This window comes from Hylobates moloch, unplaced genomic scaffold, assembly GCF_009828535.3.
Source record: "Hylobates moloch isolate HMO894 unplaced genomic scaffold, HMol_V3 SCAFFOLD_7, whole genome shotgun sequence".
Classification (NCBI taxonomy): Eukaryota; Metazoa; Chordata; class Mammalia; order Primates; family Hylobatidae; genus Hylobates; species Hylobates moloch.
This window is the reverse complement of record NW_026652282.1, coordinates 89,135,914-89,160,099: the sequence shown is the minus strand read 5'-3', so window position 1 is coordinate 89,160,099 and position 24,186 is coordinate 89,135,914. Positions and strand designations below refer to the sequence as shown.

General features: G+C 35.8%; 1 protein-coding gene and 1 pseudogene across 1 annotated transcript in view; one reads left to right on the top strand and one right to left on the bottom strand.

The window, feature by feature from the left end:
- Window positions 1–22,645, top strand: part of NUP62CL (nucleoporin 62 C-terminal like) — a 146,587-nt gene extending 123,942 nt beyond the window's left edge. The window contains exon 8 of the mRNA XM_058441453.1: window positions 22,509–22,645. The gene's annotated coding sequence lies outside the window, so the exon portion shown is untranslated. The remainder of the gene's footprint in view (window positions 1–22,508) is intronic.
- On the bottom strand, window positions 14,516–16,644 carry LOC116811145 (general transcription factor 3C polypeptide 6-like; annotated as a pseudogene).
- Window positions 22,646–24,186: the final 1,541 nt, after the last annotated feature.

The window sequence follows — 24,186 nt, the reverse complement described above, 5'->3', positions numbered from 1 at the left end:
TATCAGCCACAAGATTGTGCTTGAAGGGACTCCCACTGGCCACATTAGGATGGTTTGAACATCAAAAAGAATAGTAGTAGTAACGGATTATAATAGACTGAGGGAAAATAAAATCTCGTGAATCTATAATGATACTCCAAAAAAAGGAGGTACAGGAGAAAGTCTACAGAAGCATGTCAGCTAATTATTAAAAGAAGGAATGATAAAATTAGAAAACTACTATTAATAAAACTTTCAACAGAACACTTTCATTAAGCTCACTCTCATCTTGAACACCTGCCTCATTCGTAAAATGTTCAAACTGTCATTTCTTAGCAGAAAAATAACCAAATACAGTCTGAAGTTGCTGAGTTAATTTTTTCAAAACAGTTTTATTGAGGCATAATTTACATACCATAAAGTTCACCCATTTTAATTGTACACTTCAATGAGGAAAAGAGCCATTTTGCAACCCCAGCACAATAATGGATTCAGGCAAGGATCATCAATGAATGCTAAAACCATTGAGTTTAAGATCGTTGGAGAACAGGATATTTATGTGGTGTCAAAAATGTCACTCCATAGATTACTGAATAATTACAAAGGACAAAATGTGCCTTTACAACAGCTATCTAACATGTACCACTTTAATGAAGTGATCAAACTTGGCCTCTCAAATAGTAGGTTAACTGGACTTTATGTGCCTCTTGATCTGACATGATAAGAAGTACACAATATCATTTATGTAGTAGTCTTATCAAAAATGTTTAAGTTGAATCTAATCATAAGAAAATAATCAGATATTCCACATGTGAGATGTTCTGAAAGATGATGTAGTATTCTTACCCAAAATGTTTAACTTGAATCTAATCTCAAGAAAATAATCAGACATTCTATGTGTGAGACATTCTGAAAGACAATTGGCTTGGACTCTTCAAAAAGTTCGTTATGAGAAAAAAAATTCGAAACAAGCAAACAAAAATAAGTGGATAGTCTTAGATTAAAAGAGGCATAACATTCAAGTCTGCCGTGTTAACCTTGATTGGTACTGATCAAAACTAAAAAGATATTGTTTAGAATATTGGGGGATTGAATATGGACTGTATATTAAATGATATTAAGGAATTGTTTATTTTACTAGATGTGATAGTTATTGATTATGTAGGAAAAAATCCTTATTCTTAGAAGATTCAGGCTATGTTATTTAGAGAATTCTCATGTCTGTGGTTTACTTTCAGCAAAAATTTGCAAAGAGGAAGATTTAGCAATTTGTGGCAAAATGTTAACAATGGGTTAATCTAGGTAAAAGGCGTACAAGTGTGTGGTTTTTACTATTCTCTCAACTTTCCTATAGACTTAAAAATTGGGGGGTGGAAATCATTTTTATAGACTTTGCCTAAATATGGAATATAATGAAGCCTAAGGAATTAAGACAAATGGGAGCTAGTTAACCAGAGTTACTACTTTTAAAGACGTGACCTTAAAATAATACAAATTTTATTATGTGGCATTCTAGATTTTTCATTTTCTGCATTAATAGAGGTCATCAACCATGAACTTATTCAGCTTCTTTCCCTTCCAGCCATACCTATATCATCATTCATCTTTACTTCCTTCTCTCCTATGTTAAGGAAAAAAATTCTATCCATTTTGAAACTATTTTAAATTATCAGAGGGAGCTTAAATTCTATATCGCTTTATTATTTTTTAAAACTGCCTGATGGAGAGAGTTTCTAAGTCAGATACGGGTTCAAGTCAAGGCATTACCACTTAATTGCTGTGTGACCTTAATTGTTACTTAATCTCTCTGAGTCTGTATCTTCATTTTTAAAATGAGGGATAATATCTATCTTTTAGGGGTTTTGTAAGGATTAAAAGAAGCAATGTCAGTAAATGGTAGTGGCAGAACTGGTTACTGATTATCAGAATTTACTATGTTTATGAGGTCAGGTAAGAGAAAAGAAGGGTCATGTGATTCAAAAGGTAGCTATTAAATTGGATCTAGAGAAAGTAGTTCCAGGTAGTTTATCACCAAAAACCACTTACCTAGACAAGTTATAAGAACTGCTGAGATGTGAGAGTGTCAGTAACTAGAAAACACTCAGGAATGAGATTAAACAATGCTTGACTTAGTTGTCTTCCTGTCGCATGTTTTTCTACAGTGATCAGTGCTTCTCGGGTAGAGTTGAGGAAGGTGTCAAAAAGTAATTTGGGCTGTAGAGAAAAATTATAGTGATTTTTTTCTCTTGGCAGGGATTCTCTTTGTCATAAATGAAATCTCAAGGCTTGCAGCCAGTGTTTCCTTAATAATTAAGATTGTTAGCATTGAAAGGGACTTACTTTATTTAAATGGAGAAACTGTGGCTCAGAGAGGTTGAATGACTTCTTTAAGAACACACAGCGAATTAATGGCAGAGCTAGGACCAGGATCCAGACTTCCTTACTCTCAGAATGGTGTTCTTTCTTCTGGTATGCTCTTAAAACAATTGTAATGAAGGATCACTAAATATAAAACAAATCTTAGTCAGGACAAAGGTTATCAAAGTATGATAGTACTTTGGATAGGATATAAGTTCTAGGTATCTGGGGAAAGTTTTAAGTCAACACAGATAAAAAGAGTAAAACAATGAAGAGTAATGATTTCTTGGAGTTACTTTTTTGCTAAAAATTCATTTGAGCTGGAGAGGCGATGAGATTTCATATTGGTTCTCAACTGAGACAAAGGAGACCATGAAAAAGAATGAGAAAAAAAGCGTGGTATTTCTTGACTCTGTGGGCTCCTTTTTGCCATTCCCACCTGAGGAGCCTTTCTTTTTCATATCAGGAAATGACAAGATGAAGAAATTGAGAGTGGCAGGGTTTAATTATGCTGTCTTAAGAGAGGTTGTTTTTTGTTATTTTATTTTGTTTTTTAGTAGTTAATTGGATCATGTATGCTGAAATGATCTGTGGACTGAAAAGTTTTAAGAGTAAGCTCAATGAATCCATTTATTTCTACTCAAATAATAGTTATAGAAAAAGTAATAGATGTGTTATTTTAACAATACACATATTATAGTTTTTTACTAAAGAGAAATCTTCAACTTGTATATAATCAAATCTTTATTTTAAAAGGATTCTGGGAAATGTTTTGATAATTTAATATCTTTAATTTTAATACACATTTTTTTCCATCATAAAACATGACAACTGTTGCACTAAGAAGATCATATATTTAACTAAAAAGTTGGCTCTTTAAAAGTGATTTGGAGGCTGGGCACTGTCTCTCATGCCTGCAATCCCAGCACTTCAGGAGGCCAAGGTGGATGGATTGCTTGAGCTCAGAGATTCAAAACCAGCCTGGGCAACAAAGTGAGATCTCATCTCTTAAAAAAAAAATAGCTGGTTGTGGTAGCACACACCTGTGGTTTCAGCTACTTGGGAGACTGAGGTAGGAGGTTTGAGCTTGGGAGTTCGAGGCTTCAGTGAGCCATGATTGCATCACTACACCCCAGCCTCGGTGACAGTGAGACTGTGTCTAAAAAAAAAGCATGATTTGGAAATGAAATATTATACTTTAAATATGTTAAAATATTACATAAAAGTCCAGTCAACTTTTCAATATCCATGAATAAGTTACAGAGAACCAGGCCCCTTTCTTTCTCTAACTTATGTGATGGGTTAGATAAGTGATGGGACTGAACTAGAAAGGTGTCAAAGTACTAGATAATTTAATTAAGGAGTGTCTGAACATGTGTAGGTAATGACCAATTTTTACATTTGATATTTCCCTCCTTTGTTTAACATTAACTATACCTTTTTTTCTCCCGATCAGTCTAGATAATTGGGAATTAGTAGTAACTGTAGTCAAATACCAGTTTCTACTCTTGTTATTCTCTTTGTAAAAATTTACAACATTATTTTGAGGTTGACTTGATGGCAATGCTGCAGTCACGTATCTGTCTTCTGAGTTGGTAGTCATTGAAACTGCAGCAACTCCAGTTCTTCTGGGACCACTTATGACAGAGTTGGCAATCCATCTGAGCCAATTTGTTACTAGTTTTAAGTATATGGTGCTACTTCTCTCTTAGAGAGGCGACATGGGGTGAGGGATAGGCATTTTCTGTTTCTTCATATACCAAACCATAATCATGTCTGGTAATATTTATCCAACACCCCAATAAAGGAATGGGCAATGGAAAAATCTTATACTTGTAATTATTTGAAAGTTCACTGAGTATTTTCATGGCATTTTACTTCTTTCATAAAGTATCCCAAAACTTCAAGACTAAAATATATTTCATCCATAATTATTGCAGTCTCTTAAGGAATAGAACTGCATAATTATTTAATAGCTGCTCACAACATTTAGCCTGCTATTTAGGGCAGAGTTACTCCTTAGAGTAACTATAAGCACCATAGGGATTTTGTAATATTTCCAAAATACAATCCCATTAGTACTAAGCTGAATGGCTATGAACACCTTATTTTTTTATGTAAAACATTCTTAGTTGTCGCTCATGATTTGACTAACTCTTGCATAAAATGTCATAGGATCATTTTAGAGAAGTAGTTTTGTGTGATATGTAATAATCATACTTCATATTTTCCCAGTGTTAATATTTATTGTCTGAGGGTATTGCTTTGAATTAGATTTTTTGGAGTTGGATTTTTTTAATAAGCTTTGGTCCAGACAAGAAAGATTTTTTTAAAATACATATATATGTATTTTTTGAGACAGGGCCTCACTCTGTCACCCAGGCTGGAGTGCAGTAGCATGATCTCGGCTCACTGCAACCTCTGCTTTCCAGTTCAAGTGATTCTCCTGCCTCACAGCCTCCCAAGTAGCTGGGACTACAGGCACGCACCACTATACCCGGCTAATTTTTGTATTTTTTGGTAGAGAAAGGGTTTCATGGTGTTGGCCAGGCTGGTCTCGAACTCTTGGCTTCAAGTGATCCACTGCCTTGGCCTCCCAAAGTGTGAGGATTACAAGCATGAGCCACCACACTCGGCCTAAAAATATTTTTATTAATTACTTTCATCCCTCCCTCTCATATCTGAAGAGTATCAGATGCTGAGATGCCAAAAGATGCCTTTGAATTCCAATTAAAGTGCCTTCTTCCTGTTTCCTGTTCTAGAATAGAATCTGATTTACTGAGCAAGGTTGTTTCATTTACTTCCTCTTTTTCTTTAATTCTTTGGGAAATCTTGGTGGCATTGGTTGATTGGTGAGGTCATCTCTTGTGTTCTTGAGTATAACGTTCCACTTCACATACTTGAAAAGCAAATGCCCTTGTTCTGTCAGAGACACGGCAGCAACACAAAGACATCTCTGTTTGTGAGGTTCACTTTTAGCGTCTCTTAACCTCAACAGAAACACTTGGTTGTTCCCAGTGCAGTTAATTGAAAGGTATTTTATGTCTTTCCACTGTTTATTAGCCACTTGCTCATCTTTGTTCCTCTTTACAGACAAAATAGATTTGTTGTCACACCTTTGTCTCTTGATTCTAAAGAACTTCTTGTAGGTTTGATTAGGGTACTAAAATTAGAATTGAGCAAGTATTCAGCTCCTGTTAGGAAAGCACGTGTATGTGATGGTTAACATTCTCAGAGCTCCACTTCCCAAACTTCCTTTTCTATATGTAAATCCAGATTTGAAATACACTCAATACATCTGCAAAATTAGATTTCTCACTAATCCTACTTATGTACATTTTGTGCCCAAGTGAATTTCCTTAAGCTGGAGAGACTCCCCAGATGAAATATGTAACATAATTTAAATCACTTCCAAATAGCAGAATATATATTGTTTGTGAGAAGGACGGCTTTTTCTCCAAAGTAATTTTATTTATGTTACTGACCAAAAAACAAACATAGTACACTGGAGTCTTACTCTAATGCTTTTTTGGGGGCCCATCTCAATGGCCACCTCATGGATAAGATAAACTGATGGTATTTCACCAATTAAACTTTGCCAGATGGGATTCAGATAGGCCAGCCACATTCTAAGCACTTCAGTGTTTGAAGGGACAACCAATAGTATTTGCTGCAGTGCCAGTTATTAGCTCAGCATAATACTTTTTATTAAAAAGTTTCACAGCATTTGGCAAACAGGTGCACTGTAACAGAAAAAGCACTGTTATATGGGAATCTAAAGATACAGGTCATGGTAGAAATTCATTAGCTTTGGCCTTTGAGAGGTAACTTAACCTTCTTGAGTTTTTAATTATTTGTTCCATCCCAGGGTATTGTGGGAATCAAATAGGGTAATATATATTGGCATTTTGAAAACTGAGTGCTATATAATTGGAAGATGTTCTTTTAGATGCTAGTTGAAACAGCACAGTAGTTGTGACTCTAAATACAAAGCATCTACTATATGCCAAGTCATTGTGTATCTCAGTGTAGGAGGTATAAATATTAATGGCACCTCTGCCTTGAACAGATACAAAGTGAGGGAGTAGAGGTATGGTAAAGGAAGAAGAACATAATATTCAGTTGATTTCCTAGAAAATGTAGAATTTGAAATGAGACTTGAATAAGTAATAATTTGAACAGGATGACTGAATAAAGACCACTTAAGATATAATAATTCTACTACCTTTTTCTCCTCTGCCTCCATGAATTCAGGATGCTTTCACCATCTTTTCTTTTTACACTCTTCCTTGAAATCTATTTTTTATTAATTTTGTGTGAAGGGCAGTGCTACACACAAGCAGAATGTCTTGTCACCACCTTAATATATCAGTGGCAAGACCAGTATGTGCATTCTCATGGCAGAAATGGAGCTTTGTACATTTCTGTAAATACTCTTTCTCCCATCAGACATACTTAGCACTAAGAATTCAGGTACATTTATTCTGAGTGTAACTTTGATTTTAATAAACTGGGTATCTTAAAAGAAGCTATGAGTAGTGAAAAGACAGTATTCTCTCTCTTTCATCCTCTTCCCTCTCCCCTCTCCCTGTATTCTTCCCTTCCTCTGTTTCTGAATGAGAAATAAACCCTAATTATGGCAAGCCCCTAAGATTTCAAGATTGCCTTTAAACAGCCTAACTAACAACCTAACTAACATAGAAGGTAGATTGGACAATAACTGAAACCTAAAAATGTGGCACTGGCTTAGCAGGCAGGCAACAATTAGGAAACATACGGTGAAGGCTGAAAAGGTGGCCAGCCATATTAAGCAGTTAGAACAGATTTGGTAAAACTGTTGCCTCCCTAGCATAAATTGGGGGTCATATTATATGGCTACTGAGCTGGCAGTTGTAGGAAAAGAGGTTGGGAATCAAAACTTATTTGTGTGTGTTGGTCTTTTTTTAATTGAAGTTTCTATTGAGGTAGTTGTAGAATAATATAGAAGTCATGTTAATTCTTTACCTAGTTTTCCTCAGAGGCAACATCTTGTAAAACTGTAGTACAGTATTACAACTAGGATATTCACATTGATAAAATCTAATCTACTTCAGATTTCCCCAGTTTTACTTGTGTGTGTGTATTTAGTTCTGTACAGTTTTATCACATGTAGATTTGTATATCTACCACCATCGTCAAGATACAGAACAGTTTCATACCACATTTCCTCATGTTCCCCCTTTTATCATAGCATCCACTTTCCCTCCCTTCTACCAAATTCCCTTACCCACCCCTCTACCCGCATTTCCTAATTAACTCCTTGGCAACCACAAATCTATTTTCTATTTCTAAAATTTTATCATTTCAAAATATATGAATAGAGTCATACAGCATGTAACCTTTTGGGATTGGCTTTTTTCCCCCTCAGCATAATTCTCCAAAGATTCATTGTGTTTCTGTGTGTATCAATAGTTTGATTCTTTCTATTGCTGAGTAATATTCCATGGTATGGGTATACTGCAGTTGGTTTAACCATTCACCTGTTGCAGGACATCTGGGCTGTTTCCAGTTTTAGGACATTATGAATAAAACTACTGTGAACATTTATGTACAGGTTCTTTTGTGAATGTAAGTTTTCATTTCTCTGGGATAGATATCCAGGAATACAATTGCTGGATCATATGGTAGTTGTGGGTTTAGAAACTGCCACATTATTCTCCAGAGTGGCTGTACCATTTTACGTGTCCCCCAGCAGTGTATGAGTGATCCAGTTTGTCTGTGGCCTCATCAGCATTTGGTATTTTCGCTATTTTTCATTTTAGCTCTTGTAATGGAGGTGTAGTGATATCATGGCAGTTTTAAGTTGCATTTCCCTGATGAATGATGGTGCTGAACCTTTTCCTGTACTTACTTCCCATCAGTATAAACTTTTCAATGAAATGCCTGTTTGTGTCCTCTGTCCATTTTGTAATCAAATTGTTTATTTTTTACTGTTGTGTTTTGAGAATCTTCATGTGTTCTAGATGCAAGTCTTTTGTCACATATGTGGTTTGCAAATATTTTCTCGCAGTCTGTAGCCTATCCATTTTCTTAGTAGAGTTGTTCACAGAACAAAGTTTTTTAATTTTGATGCAATTCATTTGATCAGTTTTATTTTATGGATTATGTTTCTGGTGTCCAGTCTAAGAACTTTTTGCCTAGCCCCATATCCCCAAGATTTTTTCCTATATATTTTTTCTACAAGTTTTATTATTTTACATTTAAGGCTGTGACGCATTTTGATTTAATTTTTATATAAAATAGGAGGCTTAGATTAAGATTCTTCTTCCTCTTTTTTTCCTACAAATATCCAGTTGTTCCAGCACCATTTTTGAAAAAGTATCCTTCCTCAATTAAATTGCTTTTGTGCCTTAAAAAAAAAAACCTGTTTGACATATTTGTGTGGGTCTTTTTCTGAGGTCTCTATACTATGGGTCTATGTGTCTTTCCCCCAATGCTTTCATTACTATAGCCATACAGTAAGAAGCCTTAGTATCTGGTAGAATGATTCTTCCCACTTTATTCTTCTCTGTCAAGATTGTTTTAGTTTCCATAAAAATTTCCTGGGATTTGATAGGAATTGCATTTAACCTATAGATCAATTTGGGGAGAATTAACATCTTTACTGTATTGAGTCTCCCCATCTATGAACATATGTCCCAAAATTTATCTAGGTGTTCTTTGATTTCTTTCATGAGCATTTTGTAATTTTTATCACCCACATCACATACATGTTTTGGTTTTGTTAGATTTATACCTTAGTATTTTATTACTTTGTAGTGATTATGAATGGTATTATGTTACACAAGTTTTTGTTAGTGTAAAATCAACACAATTTTTGTGTGTTGATTTTATATATTTTGACATTGCTGAACTCACTTGTTAGTTCTAGGAGGTTTTTTTGTGTGGATTCCTCGGAATTTTCCTTATAGGCAGTTATGTCATCTGCAAATAGAGTATTATTTTTTCCTTTCCAATCTGTGTGTCGTTTATTTCTTTTTCTTGTCTTTTGCACTGGCTAGAACTTCCAGTAGACTATGTTGAGTAGTAGTGATAACAGCAGACATCCTTGCCTTGTTCCTGATCTTATGTGGAAAGTCTTCAGTCTTTCACCTTAAGTATGATGTTATTTGTAGATTTTTTTTTTTTTTTTGTAGTTGCCCTTTATCAAGTTGAGGTAATTCCCCTCTGGGAGTTTTTGTTTGTTTGTTTGTTTTACCATGAACAGGTACTGGATTTCGTCAAATTCCTTTTCTGTAGCAATTGACATAATCATGATTTTTCTTCTTTAACTCATGATATAGTGGATTACATTGAGATATAATAATTTTATTTTATGTTATGTTTTGAGACAGAGTTTCACTCTTGTGGCCCAGGCTGGAGTGCAATGGCGCAATCTCGGCTCACTGCAACCTCCACCTCCCAGGTTCAAGCGATTCTCCTGCCTCAGCCTCTCAAATAGCTGGGATTACAGACATGCCACCACGCCCAGCTGATTTTGTATTTTTAATAGAGACAGGGTTTCACCTTGTTGGTCAGACTGGTCTCGAACTCCTGACATCTGGTGATCTACCCGCCTCAGCCTCCCAAAGTGCTGGGATTACAGGCGTGAGCCACCACGCCCAGGCTACGTTGATATATTTTCAATCTTGAGTCAGCCTTACATATGTGGAATAAATTCTACTTGGTCAGGGTTTATAATTCCTTTTATACATTGCAGGATTTGGTTTGCTAGTATTTTGTTGAGGATTTTTAAATGTATGAGAGATTTTTCAAGTGTTCATGATATGTATTGGTTGGTAGTTTGGGGCATTTTTTGTTTTCTTTTCTTTTACTGTTTCTGCCAGGTTTTGGTAATAGTATAATACTAGCCTTTATTTTTTAGAAGGATTTGTGAATAATTGGTATTAATTCTTCTTTAAGTGCTTGGTAGAATTTTCCAGTAAAATTATCTGGGCCTGGATATTTTGTTTTTGAGAGCTTTTAAATTACAAATGGAATTTCTGTAATGTTTCTAGGACTATTCGGATTATCTGTTTCATCTTGGCTGAGTTCTCATAGTTTATAGTCTTTTAGGAATTGGTGCATTCCTGCTAAGTGGTTGACTTTATAAGTATAAATTTGTTGATAGGATTTCCCTTTTACCCTTTTAATGGCAGTAGGATCTGTAGTGATATACCCTGTTTCCTGGTTTTGGTGATTTGTGTTTTTTCTATTTTGTTTTCTGTCTTGCTAGAGGTTTATTAATTTTATTGATTTTTTTTTCAGAGTCAGTTTTTTGTCTCGATGTTTTTCTGTGATGTTTCTGTTTGCAATTTCATTGATAACAACTCTTTGTTATTTTCTTCATTCTGCTTGGCTTGGGTTAATTTTGCTCTTTTTCTGTTTTCTTAAGGTAAGAACTTAGATTCTATTAATTTGCAAACTCTCCTTTTTAATAAGTGACTTATGGGTTGGAGGGTAGCATATACAGCATGGATATGTTAGACAAAGGGATGATTCACATCCTGGGTGGGGCAGAGCTGAACTGTGTAAGATTTCATCACACTACTCAGAAAGTTGCACAATTTTAAACTTATACATGGTTTATTTCTAGAATTTTTCATTTAACATTTTCTGACCACAGTTGACCACCGATAACTGAAGTCACGTAAAGTGAAACCATGCCTAAGGGAGGACTACTGCATTCTCCTTATTTATTTATTTATTTTTGCCACCACGCCCAGCTAAGGGCTCATTTTTAATCATAAATAATATTGCCTAATATTACAGCTGACATTCCATTATTACCTTGCCTAGTAGGTTTCCAGAGAAACAGTGCTGAAAGCCAAACTCAAGGTCATTTCACCAGGGAGAAAGAAAAGGTTTTATTAACCCTTTACTCATAGCAGTCCAGGGTAATCTCACAGTATCAGGACCCAGTCTCCTATATTGCTGCTCTGCCATTCATGGCTTCTATTTCCAAGGTTACTTTGAAGTCCAAGAATCCTGCTGGAGCTCTAGCTACCACATCCATGTTCTATCAGGAACAGAAGATGAGCCTACCTGCTTCCCCTTAAGCCTTTAAGTTTAAAGAAACTTCCCAGAAGCACCACTAAGCACTTGTTATTTTCTTTTTTCTTTTTTTTCCATCACTCAGCACTTCTTATTCCATGTCAACTCCAGAACTTAGTCATATGACCACATGTATCTGCAAGGAAAGCTAGGCACATTGCTAACCTGAATAAATTCTGGGATTCTGATACAAAGCAAAAAAGGGAGAACAGATCATTGGGTCAGGCAATTAGCATGCTCTCCTATACATACATATGGGGGAAACAATAAGCTCTTTATTAAAAGCTGAGACTAAAAAAAAGTCATATAAATTAGCTGGGCATGGTGGCACGTGCCTATAATGCCAGCTACTTGGGAGGCCGAGGCATGATAATCACTTGAACCTGGGAGGCGGAGGTTGCGGTGAGCCAAGATCGTGCCACCGCACTCCAGCCTGGGCAACAAGAGTGACAGACTATCAAAAAATAAAAAAAGTAAAAAGTCATATAGATATTGGGATATAGATGATTGCTTATAATCATCTGCTTATGATTTGAAAATGCTTTTTATCAAGGTAAGTCATTTTCCAATTAAATACAAAACTTTTGAAGGAAAAAAATTCTTTGGGCCAGGCATGATGGCTCACACCTGTAATTATAGCACCTTGTCGAGGCAGGAGAACCACTTGAGCTCATGAGTCCGACACCAGCCTGGGCAACACGACAAAACCCCGTCTCTAGAAAAAATACAAAAATAAGCTGGGCATGGTCACACACGCCTGTAGTCCCAGCCACTAGGGAGGCTGAAGTGGAAGGATGGCTTAAGCCCAGGATGCGGAGGTTGCAGTGAGCCCAGACTGCACCACTGCACTACAGCCTGGGCGACAGAGCCAGAACTTGATTTAAAAAAAAAAAATTATTCATCCTAGAACGTTAGCTCTCTTATCTGTTAAAATAGTTTTATCTCCATCAATTGTGAGATGTAATTAACATGAAGTATGTTTTAACTTATTGGTACTAGGTTAAACTATAGGAAATTGCTGTTTTTTGTAGTCGGAAACAATCAAATATTGGCAATTTTACACAGCTCAACCTGTAACAAAGTATCAAAGGGTGTGAATAATTTACTTAAAAATATAAACTAGCACAGATTTAGTTTACTGCCATGATAAAATGACTAATACAGCTGAATTTCAATAATCTTTCTCAGGTGGGAAAGGATCAAAATTACATCTGGAATATTTGGAATTGTTCTTTTATCCTTAAGCACTTCAAAATTCTTTTTCTGTTCCTAGATAAAATACTTATTGTAGTAGACTAAAAATAGGCCCCAAAGACTTCCATGCCCTAATCCCTAGTATTATGCCTGTGTATGTTAAATGACCTAGCAAAAGAGACTTTGCAGATGGAATTAATGTTGTTTTGTTTTGTTTTGTCTTTGAGATGGAGTCTCGCTCTGTCACCCAGGCTGGAGTGCAGTGGCACAATCTCAGCTCACTGCAACCTCCGCCTCCCAGGCTCAAGCAATTCTCCCGCCCCAGCCCCCTGAGTAGCCGGGACCACAGGTGTGCGCCACCACACCTGGCTAATTTTTGTATTTTTAGTACAGACAGGGTTTCACCCTGTTGGCCAGGCTGGTTTCAAACTCCTGACCTCGTGATCCACCTGCCTCGCCTCCCAAAGTGCCAGGATCACAGGCGTGAGCCACTGTGCCTGGCCAGAATTAATGTTATACACCTGGCCAGAATTAAAGTTATACACTGCGGGGTGCAGTGGTTCATGCCTGCAATCCCAGCACATTGAGAGGCCAAGACAGGAGGATCACCAGAACCCAGGAGTTCAAGACCAGCTTGGGCAACATAATGAGACCCCATCTCTTAAAAAAAATATATAAAAAAACAGCCAGGCATGGTGGTGCGTGCCTGCAGTCCCACCTACTCAGGAGGCTGAGGTGGGAGGACTGCCTGAGCCGGGGAGTTCAAGGCTGTAGTAAGCCGTGGTCACGCCACTGCACTCCAGCCTGGGCAACAGAGTGAGACCCTGTCCCAAAGGAAAAAAAAAAGTTATCAACCTTAAAATAGGGAGATTATCCACGTGGGCCCAGAGTAATCAAACAGACATTTAACAGTGGAAATGGAAGACAGCAGGGTAGGTCAGAGAGAGGGATGACGGAAGAAGTAACAGGAATGATTCAAAATGGGAGAGGGACTTCACCCACTATTGCAGGCTCTGAAGAAAAGGGGATCATGAGCCAAGGAATGAAGGCAGCCTTCAGAAGCTAGAAATGGCCCTCAGCTAACAGACAGCAAGGAAAGGAGACTTTGATCCTTCAACTGCAAAGAACTGAATTCTGCCAACACCTGAATAAACAAGGAAATGGATTTGCCTCCAACCCCAAAAACTCCATAAAGGAATGCATTCCTGCCAGCACTTTGAATTTAGGCCAGGTAAGACCCATGTCACACTTTTCACCTACAAAACTACAAGACAAATACATTTGTGTTAACTCACTGAGTTTGAAGTAATTTGTAACAGCCTCAAAGGAAAACTTATATACTTACCTTAATAAAACCTTGAATTTAAATGTCTCAGAAGGGTCCCTAAAGTCATTTACAAATATTTCATTTTACTTATTTTTTGAGACAGGGTCTCACTGTGTCACCCAGGCAAGAGTACAGAGGCGCAAACGCAACTCACTGCAGCCTCGACCTCCCATCCCAGGCCATCCTCCCAGGTCACCTGCCCAGTAGCTGGTGCCACAGGCACACGACACTATGTCCAGCTAATTCTAAAAAATTTTTTGTAGAGACGGGGCCTCCCCACGTTACCCAGACTGGTCTCAAACTGCTAGGCCCAAGTGATCCTCCCACCTCAGCCCCCCAAAGTGCTGAGATTACAGGTGTGAGCCACTGCACCCGGCCCAAACTGTATTTTAAAAATCCAATTCATGTCTGGTCCCAAATGATTCTGGTAAAATAAGTTGTGTTATGACTGGATATGTGTGTATAGCCAGTAAAATGCAATAAAATATTAAAAGACTGAAAGCTACACAGCAATTATTTTTATGTAAGAACTCTAAAAAGTTCTTGACAAGTTATTATGGGAAACATTTCATCTAGGAGTGATTTCTAAGGCAGCATTTGAGTTTCCATAAAAACAACTTTCTTTCTCAGAAGGTATATCAATAAGAGGACCAGAATCTTCTATTTCCAAGTGCATTGGTTTCTCCTGTTCACAACTCAGGTTTGAACTCTCGTTCATTTGAATCTTTTCCTCTTCCAATTCCAAAGATTTATCTGGGGCTGAAGCTACCACTTCTTCGTCTTCATTTTCATGTAGAAAGCTACAAATCATGTTGGGTCGATAGGAGAAATCATTATCCTTTATTTGCAACCATTCCATCCCACCTATGTTTTCTTCTCCTTCCTTCTTCTCTATCAGAAGAGTTCTTGTCATGCTGAGCTTCTTCATTGTATGACATTTATATTTTAGCACTGTTTTATTATTGCCTTGTGTATCAGCATGGTAAACATTTTCTTCAAATATAACACAGGTCCCAAGAGTGTCTTCATACTCCCCAGCAAAGACACAGCTGTGCCCATTTGCCGAATGGGCCTCTCAGTGTCAATGCCCAAAACCTTGCATTTATTTTCACATTTGAGAGAAAGTCTGAATCAATAATTCCTGATAATTCCACTAGAACCAACTGCTCCTCCTCTTCCTCCTCTTCTCCGTCCTCCAGACCCCGCTAGTGGGCCACGGCCTTGGTCCCACAGCGCCTCGCCTGCTAGTCACTGGCCATGCCCTCCCGGAGCTGCCATCTTGAGTACCGGCCCTGCATTCTCTTTTAAGGCATTTCTGATAATCAGCAATTTAAAAACCCTAGTTGTTATCTCCAACTGTCAGTTTCACTAATGGTTCTTTTACTATCCATTATAAAGCTCCATGTTAACAAACATCTGCACATAGATATCCCAAAGGCTCAAATTAAACTTGTCTGAAACTAAACTCATTTTCATATTCTCCAGGGTCTCCCAGATCTGTAACTCCTTTTCTTTTTCTCAGCAAAATACTGCTATTTCCTCAGGAATCTAAAGCAGGCTATTTCTATTTCTTCAGTAAGTGATGATGATTATACTTCTTAAATAGCTCTTGAATCCTTTCTCTTCACTAGTTTCCCACTACCACATCCCTATTTCAGGCTTTCTTTGTCCCCCACCTTGAAAATATAATTTTTTTCAGGTTTATGAGAAACATCAGCTCCTTGTCCATACCTTATTTTCTTACTCCCTAGGGGCAATCACTTTCAATTATTTTAGCTAAATTTTGCAACTATTTGTTTTTATATTTTTAAACATCATGTAGTGTTGCTTTTTAGTTTTTCCATATTAGGCCTTCTGTACTGACTTTCCAAAATGGGTGGAGGGGAGGATTTAACTCTTTTATATCATATCATATCATATCATATCATATCATATCATATTATATATATACACACACACATATTTTCCTCATCCTAATATGTATATATTATAAATTTCACATAAATCAATATTTAATATTTGAATTGTGATTGCACAAATGTTATTTGCAGCCTGGCCATGTAGCATACTATATTATGTCTTCTTCCTTTTACAAGTTTTATTTTCCTTTGAATCTTATTTCTTTATTTACTTAGTTTTCTATATACTTTCAATAATTTATTCTCTAAGTCCCTGCTTTTACTGTAAATCTATCAGTTGCATCTTTGATTCATCTCTGCCAGAGTCCTCTAATCTCCATACTACAGTCCTTAATTGTTGCTTTCTTGGTCTGCTGCTCGGCTATGGTCTGTCTTCCACAGCATTCTTATATTGACTCTACTCTTTGTTGGTTCTCCAGTTTCATGGCTCTTACTTATATTTCTGTTTCTTGGTGTATTCCCTGGTTTCTGATATAGCACATATTCTAGCAGTTTCCAGAAAGAGTGCATAGGAAGTAAACTTTTTGAGACCTTGCCTGTCTGAAAAGGTGTTTATTCTACCTTCACATCTAATCGATAATATCAGGTATTGAATTTTAGCTTGGAAATAATTTTCCCTGGAACTTTTGAAGAAGTTGTTCTGTTGTTTTCTAATTTTGAGGGCCATTTTGATTCCTGAACCTCATGTGAACTTTTCATTGTGTTTTTCAATGGAAGGTTTTAGGATCTTCCTCAAAATACTGAAATATCAGATGACGCGTTTTGGTGTGGATCTGTTTCATCCACTGAGCCCATTATTGGTGACTCAAGGAGTTCATTTCTTTCAGTTTGGGTCTATTTTCTTGAATTAAGTTTTTGCTCATTCTTTCTGGAAATACTCTTTTTCTAATGTTTGATGCCCTGGACTGATCTAAATTTAATTTCTCTCCTATTTTCTCGTTATATTTTTGTTAAATTTTCTGGGGTATGTACTCAACTTTTTGTCTTTCTACTGATCTTCGATTTCTGCTATAAGTTTAATTTTGCAAGAGCTTGTTTTGTTGTTTTATGATTATATATACATACTTTGTAAATAGCATCCTGTTCTTATTTCATGAATTCAGTATTATCTCTTTGAGGATATTAATGATTTTTTAAATGTATATTTTATTCTTTCTAGAGTATTTCTTTTAGCTTTCTTTATACTTCTGTTTTGTTTCAGTCTTTCTCATGTTAGAGGCTTTCCTCAAATATCTGGTGATTCTTGGTTGTCCATTTATATTCAAGAATGATACATTGAAAAGTTTTGTAGGTGGGGCTTGTTAACTTACTATAGGATAATTTAGCTAGACCTTTTCATTGGGAGACCTCTAACTGTTATCTTCAGGATTTATCTCCTTAGCTGGTCAAATTCTCTGGAGAAGAAACTTCCAGCTCCTGGCTAGAGATAAGCCTGGTGTTAAGCCGGTGTTCTGAGAACTGTTATAGAAGAGACTGCAGGCTCAGTGTTCAGCTTGTAGGCTTTCACTTTATCCCTGTATAACTTTGACTTAATTCCCGTTTTTGTACAGAATACTTGCCCTCTTCTCTGCCTGGTGTCCCTGATCCATAGCTTATTTGGTTCACCCTCTCCAAAGGAAAATTATCTCCAGGAGTTGGGTAGGGAGAATTGCCCAGATGTAGGATGTGGATGAGAGGAGGGGTCTGTTTCTTATGCTTTCACAATTCTGTTTTTAGCTCCACTTTCAATATCACTTTGAATTACCTAGTTCTACTAATTCCATATTCTTTCTAGGGTTCTCTCATACAAATCCAGTTGCAATTTTCATAGTTTTTTTGTTGTCTCCTTTCTTGTTTTGTCCTTCGGATTTTATGCTTTTGTCTTTTTCTTCTTCTTTTAAAAATATCTTTACTGCTATTTGACAAATGTTTTGAAATGGAGCAGTGGTAAATGCATGTGCTTAATCTCTAACTGGTAACCTTAGTGGTCTCCTTCCCCTAGTCTTACCCCATTCTAATTCACTTTCACAATACTGTCAAGATGATCTTGATAAAGTCACACTCTATTCTAGTCATCTCTTTATTAAAACCCTTCACTAGTTCCCATTGCCCAATGATAAATTCGATTCTTTGCATGATACACAAAGTACCCTGCATAATCTAACCCCTATCTGGTTCTCTAGCCTCATCTTGGAGAAGTATTTATGGTTTTCTAAACACCTGATATTCTTTCCTCATCTATATTTTCGGATGTTCAGTTTCTTTTGCCTGGAGTACTCTACCCCATCATCGTCTGCCTGGTAGCTGCTCCCATGTCAAGATGGTTTGTGAAGCCTTCCTTGACTTCCTTGGCTCAACATTCTAATAATTGTTTATCCCCTTCTTTGTATCCAGGCTGTGTTCTACATAATGTAGTATTAGCATTTATCATATAATATTTCAGTTATTTGTCTACATGTCTGTTTACTGGAATTTGAGCTTCTTGATAGAGATAATATCTTAATTATTTTTTTATCTTCAGAATTTAGCAATGCCTGGCATGAGCTTAGCGTCCAATATATGGTTTCAATTTATTTGTTGCCTGATATTTACACAGCATACTGTATTTAGCTTTTGGTGGAGAAAGAGATACAAAGCTAACAGACATGTGTACATGACCATCTTTCCATGTTATTAACCATTCTACATTTAATGGCTGCTAAATATTGCATTATATGGATATACTATAGTTTGTTTAGTTAATAGCCCATTGTTAGGTATTAGTTAATGTTTCAAACTTTTTGCTGTTTTAAATCACGCTGCAGTAAAAACCTAGCTGTAGGTAAATTTTAAGGTGTACATCCATGATTACTGGACATAAATAAAATTCTTAGAAGTTAAAATGCTAAATCAGTAGTAATGTCTGTTTTAAAAGCTTTTGGTATCTATCCTTCCAGGTAGGTTGTACTAATTTATATTTTCACCAGAAATTCATTGGGGGGGACCCATTTTTCTGCACTCTTTCCAGTACCACTCCTGTAATTACTACCACCACCACCACCACCACCATCATGATCATTCTTTGCCAAAATTTATAGGTTAAAATAATATTTTCCTGGTTTAATTTGCATTCCTCTGGTTACTAATGAGGTCGAGTATTTTGAAAATGTGTATAAGTAATTTGTGTGTCATTTTATAAGTTGCCTGTTTGTGTCTTTAACTGTTTTCCTGTCAGGATATTTTTTTATCTCACTGCCTCAATTTTTTTTCTGGAAGAAATGAGAGATATACTATATAGCATTGTTTATGAAAGTACATTGTGTTCTTTGACAGTGAATTTAATCTCATCTAATAATTTTTATATGTATAACTTAAAATTTTCTTAAAGCATTAATTACAGTTTCTAGAAATCTGTGTTTGGGTTTAATGACTAAATCTCTTTTCCTAATCTTTTTTGAATCTTTACCTAAAGTATTTGCAAAAGGCTAAGTTGAAGAAAACATCTGTCTCCAAAACAGAATGACACTGGCTGGAAGCAGCTTCACCAAAATCTTTTGAGAATAATAAATAATTGTTTTAAAATATTTTAAAATACATAAATACACCACCTTAACCAATAGCCATTTAGTTAGGCCTATAGAGTTGTACAGACATCAAACAATCCAGTATTAGAACACTTTTGTTACCACCAAAATTTTCTCTTGGCGTTATTTGCAGTTATTCCCCATTTCTATCCCAAACCCCATGCAACCACTAATCTACTTTCTGTCTTTATAGATTTGCCTTTTCTGGAGAGTTTATATAGATTGAATCATATTATATGTGGCCTTTTGTGTCTGGTTTCTTTCATTTAGCATAATATTTTCAAGGTTCATCTATGTTGTAACATGTATCAGTACTTCCTTTTTATTGCTGTGTATCATTTCATTGTACAATCATACCATATTTTGTTTATCCATTCATCAGTTGATGGACATTTCTTGGTTTTTTTTTTTTTTTTTTTTGAGACAGAGTTTCTCTCGTCACCCAGACTGGAGTGCAATGGCACAATCTCAGCTCACTGCAACCTCCACCTCCCGGGTTCAAGTGATTCTCCTGCCTCAGCCTCTTGAGTAGCTGGGATTATAGGCGCCTGCCACCACACCTGGTTAATTTTTGTATTTTTAGTAGATACAGGGTTTCACAAGGTTGGCCAGGCTGGTCTCGAACTCCTGACCTCAGGTGATCCTCTTGCCTCGGCCCCCCAAAGTGCTGGGATTTCAGGCATGAGGCATAGCACCCAGCCTCTTGTTGTTTTTTAAAATATAGTTTTAGCACTTACATTTAGATTGATAATCCATCTAGAGTTGATTTTTGTATATAGTTAAAGGTGGGGGTTTTATTTCATTTGGATGTAGATATCCAGTTGTCCCAGAGCCATTTGTTGAAAAAGATTATGATTTCTACCATTGAATTGCCTTGGTACCTTATAAGGTTTTATTTCTGGACTTTGTTTCTGTTTCATTGATCTCTATGGCTATTATTGCCCATATCATGCTGTCTTGATTACTTGATTAAGTTTTAAAATTAGATAGTGTTAAGTCCTACAGTTTGTTCTTATTTTTCAAGATTGTTTTTTTCTGGATCCTTTGCCTCTCCATATACATTTAAATTAAGCTTGTCTATTTCTATAAAAAGAGCCTGCTAGAATTTTCATAGGGATTACATTGAATCTGTAGATCAATTTGTGGAGAATTGCCATCTTAACAATAGTGAGTCTTTTAATCCATGAACATGGAATATATCTCCACTTTTTTAGATATTCTTTAGTTTTTCTTAGAAATGTTTTTTGTTGTCAGTGTACAGGTCTTATACTTCATTTGTTAAGTTTATTCCTAAGTATTATAATTCTTGTTGATGCTATTGTGAATGAAATTGTTTTCTTATTTTCATATTGTTTAGTACAGTTTTTTTAATAATGTCAATATGTGTATGCCATATTTAATATGCTGGCAGGAACCAGTCAATCACTGATGCTTGTCATGGGACCAAAATTCTGTGCATTAAGTACCTAGGTGCAGTATTTGCCCTTAAAGAATGAAAGTCCTAAAAAATTTAAAGTATGTTAATATAGAAATAGTCCTGGGAATTCAGTTAGAAGACATGACAAAATGCTAATAGTAAGGCTCTCTTAATAATGCTGACTTGTATTTCTTGACAGTTTATTGATTTTTAAAATCGTTATAAATGTACCCCTTTGCATTTAATATGTATCAATCAGCAAATTACTAGAATGTGCCTACGTTGACACTTCTGATCTCGAGTTAATGGTTTGTTGTAGTGCTCATCTGTGCTTCCATCATATTAAAAACTGTTATTTAGGGGAAAAAATTGCACCCCGCAGTTAGTTATTACAACAAAAAGGAGATATATTTTGCCAGGCTGAACATAATGTTTTTCTGGCCTTTTATAGACAGCCAGTATTGAAATCACTGTCCTTATCTTGCATTATCTTGCAGAATGTCTTTATAAGATAAAATGAGGTATTATACTTTAAAAACTGGGTAACATTAGGTTTTTCTAATTGGGTGAAGAAAATTAAAGTATATTACAGCTGACCCTTCAACAATGAAGGGTTTAGGGGTGCTAATCCCTACACAGTAAAAAACCAAATATAACTTTTGACTCCCCAGAACGTAACTACTAATAGACTACTGTTGATGGAAGCCTTACCACTAACATGGTCGATTAATACGTATTTTGCATGTTATATGTATTATTATATACTGTATTCTTATGATAAAGTAAGCTAGAGAAAAAGAAAATGTTGTTAAGAAAATCATAAGGAAGAAAAAAAACATTTACCAGTTATTAAGTGGAATTGGATCATCATAAAGTTCTTCATTGTCGTCATCTTCATGTTGAACAGGGTGAGGAGGAAGAGGAGAGGGTGGTCTTGTCTCAAGTGTGGCAGAAGTGGAAGAAAATTCATGTATAGTGAATTGTGCAGCTTAAACCTATGTTTTCCAAGACTCAACTGTATATCATTTAAATTTTTTAGTATTTCTCTTGTAAATTCTTTTTCTTCTTGGGCACCAGTTATGGCTTATTCACGAGTAACCATTAATGGACACTAAAAGAAATGACCAAGTTTATTTGTGTGTGTTAATAGAAAAACTCAGAGTATCATGCTTACTTCAACAGCTTAGTTTTACTAGCAGAAAGTTAACTGTTTCATATGGTAAAATTAATGGTATTCTGTGGTACTCTGCCCCTGAGAAAATTTAAGAACCACCAAGTTAAATAAATCATTATTGGAAAAGAACAGAAATGTAAATATACTGAGTGCACTCATTTGCTTATAGGTAGCTAAGACCCACCAAAACCTATACTCCCAATTTAATGACTACCCTGTATGTCACTTTTAGGGTGTAATGAGTCAAAAAGCAGTTAACACCTCATCCTAACAAAACGTAAATGTCAACTAGACAGTTATTTGCCTGAAAGCTAGGGAGAGCAGAAAAAAAAAAAAACAGTCTTGTCCATTGTTTTCACAGTTTCCAGATAGATGAGTGTTTTTTTCTTATGTGTTTTCTAAAACTTAAAGCTATTGAAATTGCTATGTAAAATTTTGTTAATCATGTGTTGAAAGGAATATGTAAATTATGTTCATGGGATATTTTGGCCTTAGATTAATTACTGTGTGACTTTTTCTCCTATAGGCATGCTGCGAAGGAAGGTAGAAGAGGTAACATGGGTTTTCGAGGATTATCGTCACAAGGAGCATGCACGCAATGTGAACACTGCTTTTTATTGAATGACCATATCTTCAGCGTGTCGTTTCTGGATTATTGCCTACAAATTCTGATGTTAAATAGAGTAGTATTTATACTTAATATTTCATCTTGATCGTAATGAATTGTGCATCCTTTTTTTCATTTAAGTATTGTACTGTTGAGAATTATACCTTAGTTTTGTTTTTAGTATTAGAAAATCAAAATTATACTAGCCCCTTTGTCCAGACAGCAGCCTCTTAGATGCTGACCCTATATGTGTAATTTATGTCTTACTCTCCCTGGCATCAGTAAACATCATCCTTCTCACTCCAGTTGAATCGTAAGGTGATGTTTGCCAAAAGTACATGCCAACCTTATAGTGCTAGATACTGTAAAGTCTCTTCTTCTCAAAGGAACCTACTGTCTAGTTTGAGATATAATTAACGCTTGTCTGCATAAAAACAATATAGATAATATAAAGAAGTGCAGTATGAATTATAGAAAGTGTGTTATAGAGATTCAGAGCAGGGAGGAAAAGTTAGGGTAGATTATTATTAAAAGGTTAAGGAAAGGTAAGTTACGAGGAATTTGGTTATTTTTAATGTATGGATATACTGGCATTTTATTTGGTTTTAGCATAAGATTTATAGTTGGTGATTTCCATGTATTTGTTTGCTTTTCTTTTTTTTGTTTTTTTTTGTTTGTTTGGTTGGTTGGTTTTGTTTTGTTTTAAATAAGCCTTGTTCTTAGGTTTGGAACAGTCTGGTCTCCTGTGTTTCATGTTTCACCTAAGTCATAAATAAAGGTAATGTCCTAAAAAAATATGTAATACTGAAATTAACTATTAAAAGTTTTTAAGTGAATAGAGCTCAGTCACCTATAATTTATTGAGCTAAATTTTCTGTTGTACTGATTGCACGCGACCATTCTGGCGGGTACACATTACACGAAGAAATATTTTTGAAATGAATATTAGCAATGATTAGTCTTATGAGCAGACTAAATGCCAAAATTGACATGGACTCTTTTTTTTCTACTCAAACTTTTCCAAGCAGCAGCTTCTTATCCAGTAAGTTTTTGTAACCACGCAGAATTATAGAATGTGAAAATAATCCAGAACTCATATAATCTTGTGGATGATTTCTGTAGATAAACACAACTTTTAAGTATAATCTTTAGTAATCTCTAATTTTTCAGTTTAGTATTACTACTCTTATACTGTAGATAATAGTAATACTAAAGACATTTTTTCCCATTGCTTTTGGAGATTCAACTCTTGTAAAGTAGTCTGTGTACAAGTTCTACATTCAGTAATGAGAATATAGTTTATCAGAGGAAACACTGACTCTGGTCTTGTTCCTGCCTAATTAACTGGACAAATAATTTCATCTTAGGCATTATCTTTGTCCATAAATGAAAGAGTTGGATCATATTAGGGTTTCCCAAACTGTTTTGTGAGAAGAAACTGGTTTTCATTTCTCTGAAGTTTTGAGATTCCTTTATGTCTTTTCACTGTGAGCAGAGTGCTTACTCTGTATTTCCTAAGTGAAATAAAGAAAAAGGAGACTACAATACTGCTTATACTATCTTATTGTTACATTATCTTCAGTGGGAGTTCTAGTGT